The following is a 3,384-nucleotide window of genomic DNA, read 5'->3' as shown; positions in this document are numbered from 1 at the left end:
AATAGCCACCTATCTGCAGCATGACCTTTCGAGAACTCCGGGGATTTCTCTGCAGTTCTCTTGCTTTATTGAAAGTCAGACACATAGAGATAACAAGAGGACAGAAGAGAGGACATCTGTTATTTGGTTTATGGCTACCTAAAAGAACCTCCTCTGACTGACCTCGGATCTAAGACACTGGTTATCTCTATGACATACCACAGCGAGACATTTATTGCCTCTTGGTTATGCAGCAGCAACTAAAGAAAACACAGACACAGTTTGAAAGAAAAGCAGTATTGTTAAATGTGCATTTAAGATTATAAAATATAGTAAGCATATAAGTTCATTTGAAAATCAAGGTATGAATATAATAATCATGAAAGCTATAAATGAAAGTCATAATATTTTAAGACACTACTGCAGAGAAATATGAAATAAAAGATTTATAAAAATGAATTTCTCTGTCAAACCCCATATAAGGATGTCATCTATGTGGCAGACGACTTCTTCTAAGCTTTCTGTCACTTCAGTCACCATATAGTAAGCGGTTGAAGTAGCGCCCACATGGGGTGATAAAAGTGATGTAATGGGCACAGTCTTTTGATAATGGGTTCTGCCAAAACCCCATGTTGGCATCCAATTTTGTGAATATCTTTGCACCAGACAGCATGTCCACAGACCTTTCCCGGCACACTGCTTTGTTAAGGGGGCAAGACGTCTTCACAAATCTGGATTTTGTCCTTCAATTTCTTTGGTGTGACCACTATGCCAAAGCACCGCTCTGTTGGCTGCTGACTCCTAGCTGCTCCATGTGCTGGAGTTCCTTCTGTACTTTGAGGCACTTTCAAAGACAAAGGCTTGGCCTCTGGTCTGAGCTAAATTGTGTACTGCTGCTGTACTCAATCTAACCCGCTGCACAGCTTTGGGTATTGTTTTACAGAGACCAAGTCAATGCTATCTACTTTGGCTACAAGTCTGAGGCAGATTTACTTAGCAGATCCGTCTTCAGGTGCTTCACTTCAATGTCCTCTGTGGTGCATTTACCACCACAGAGTATTTTTCTGGCTACATCCAATACAGCGGTACAGTGCCTAGCCTAAACAGTGCTTTTTTTAAATCTGAGGTGAGGTTGTATGCGGTGCCACAGCAAATCTGTCTGTACACCCGCTCTAATCTGGTATGACAAACATCAGCCCTTGTATCAATCTTGAACCTCACATTAGTATGTATTATAAGTCTGCAGATTTGGATGGCCCCAGAGCTTGCTGGTTAAATTTAGCTTTTCACATTTGGCACAAAAGCCTTTGTGATGCCGTTGCTGACCAAGTTACCAGTTTCAGTTCATATATATGGCCATATTTGGGGATATGTTAGCCCTTTTAACACATCTGCCTCATCCCCCATGCAATTAGTATGTTCACCTGATCAGTATCTGATGCTTATCCAGGTAACTAGCTACTGAAGTAACTGAACCATCTTCTCCACTTTAACCTGGTCTTGTGACTTTGAAGTCTGAGGATTCCGGTGGGTTTGAGAACATAGATGCTGTAGCGGGTCGTTCTGTTGCCCGGCTGCTTGCTTTCCTTGTTGAGTATTACATGCTTGCCAAGTTCTCTTGGCTTGAGCTTCTCCACATAAGTTCTTCCACACGGCCCATTGTCCACTATACTTTCGCTCACTGTAGCACCACATCATGTAGGGATCTTAAGATATGGACTAAAGACGCGGCTGGATAGATTCACATGGCTTCAACCATCTTGCCATACAACCCGGTTATTGCCCTCTACTGCCCCCAGCAGTGTAACAGAATCACACCACCTGTCGTCAGAGCTTGAGCACATTGACTGTTCTAAGGACCCGGCTCAAAACTGAAGATGTGCAGGCTTTGTAGTCAGTTGAGGATCCGAGACTTTTAGAATCTTAAAAAAAGAAATTCTCAAAATTATCCAAGCATTTTCCACGTCTTGGGCAATGTTGTTTCCATTTTACTATGTTGGGATGTGTCATTGCAGTCCTGAAAACATCCTTTGACCTCGTAAAGCACTAACATACAGCACTCCACATAGGTTAATTTCAGTCTAAAATCCTCAGGCTAGGTCCAACTTAGGAGCCTGCTTTAAATCAAGTTCAAAACACATGGCTCTTTGAGCCACTTAAGGTACATACATTTTTAAATAGTCTCAATGACTAGTTAAGATCATTTAAGAAACCATTTTATTGAGCTTTACATTTAAAACCCATGAAATCACAATCCAAATTATGGAGTCACTCACTTCGGATGACCCTCTGGCTCCTGTTGAGAGAATAGGAGAATTACAAAAAGAAAAAACAAACAAAATTTCAGATAAGTAACAAACCTACCTTACTTTGAGACATTTAGAAAGCTGGATGCTGTTGTTGAGACATCGTTTAAAAAGCCAGATGCGGTCTTTGATATATTGTTTAGAAAGTTGGATACTTTCTTTGAGACATCCTTAAGAAAGCTGGATATGTTCTTTGAGACATTTGGAAAGCTGGACACATTCTCTGGGAAGCTGGATACGTTCAGGACATTGTTTGGAAAGCTGGACATGTTCCCTGGGAAGCTGGATACGTTCAAGACATTGTTTGGAAAGCCGGCTGTGTTTGAGACATGGTTTGGAAAACGGGATATATTCTTTGGAATGCTGGCAAAGTTTTCTGAAAAACTGGCTATGTTTTTCGAGACATTGTTTGGAATGCTGGATACGTTCTTTAGAAAGCTGGCTATGTTCTTTGAGACATTTAGAGAGCCAGACACTTTCTTTGAGACATTGTTTAGAATGCTAGCTGTGTTTTTCAAGATAATGTTTGGAAAGCTGGATATATTCTCTGAAAAACTGAACATTTTCTTCAAGTCGCCGTTTGGAACGCTGGATAGGTTCTTTGGAAAGCTGGAGGTGTTCTCTGAAAAGCTTGCAATGTTTTTTGAGACATTGTTTGAAACATTGGATACTTTGATATACTGAGCAGAAGGCCGGTAAGCAGGTTGAATTGAAACATGTCTTTCACGGGACAATGGTGTTTGAAGCATGGTTGTTGGCTTGATGGTGGGACTCAGTAGACCTAGAGTATGGAGGACAGACAGATGTTGGCATGTGATATTAGGGATGTTTTTTCAGTTCAACGGGCAAGCCACCAACCTTCACTGGAGTGTGCAGAATGCACAATATGACCAACACCAGCTGTTTCAGACTCAAACCTATATACAAAAAAGAGACGCAACAGTCCAGCCAGAGGATATGTACACTGCATCGTCACCCTGCAAAAAAGAAAATAGGCATATGTTTGCATTGAGAAGCTGAGGGAGCGGTATTAGCAAAAATTGTTGAGTTTAAAATATACCTGTGAAAAGCATTGCTGGCATCAGCTGGACCATGCAAC

The 3,384-nt window shown here is 41.3% G+C and overlaps 1 long non-coding RNA gene and 1 pseudogene across 1 annotated transcript; both read right to left on the bottom strand.

Moving 5' to 3' along the window:
* The window catches only part of LOC116686311 (uncharacterized), a 114,164-nt pseudogene that overhangs the window by 9,075 nt on the left and 101,705 nt on the right, over positions 1–3,384 (bottom strand).
* Positions 2,957–3,384, bottom strand: LOC116686355 (uncharacterized). The gene is made up of 3 exons (XR_004331228.1): positions 3,346–3,384; positions 3,144–3,262; positions 2,957–3,066 (listed from the first exon to the last, which is right to left on the bottom strand). It is a non-coding gene; the product is annotated as an uncharacterized LOC116686355 (long non-coding RNA).

The sequence above is a fragment of the Etheostoma spectabile genome, unplaced genomic scaffold (assembly GCF_008692095.1).
Source record: "Etheostoma spectabile isolate EspeVRDwgs_2016 unplaced genomic scaffold, UIUC_Espe_1.0 scaffold352, whole genome shotgun sequence".
Taxonomy (NCBI): domain Eukaryota; kingdom Metazoa; phylum Chordata; class Actinopteri; order Perciformes; family Percidae; genus Etheostoma; species Etheostoma spectabile.
This window is presented reverse-complemented; position numbering and strand designations above follow the sequence as displayed.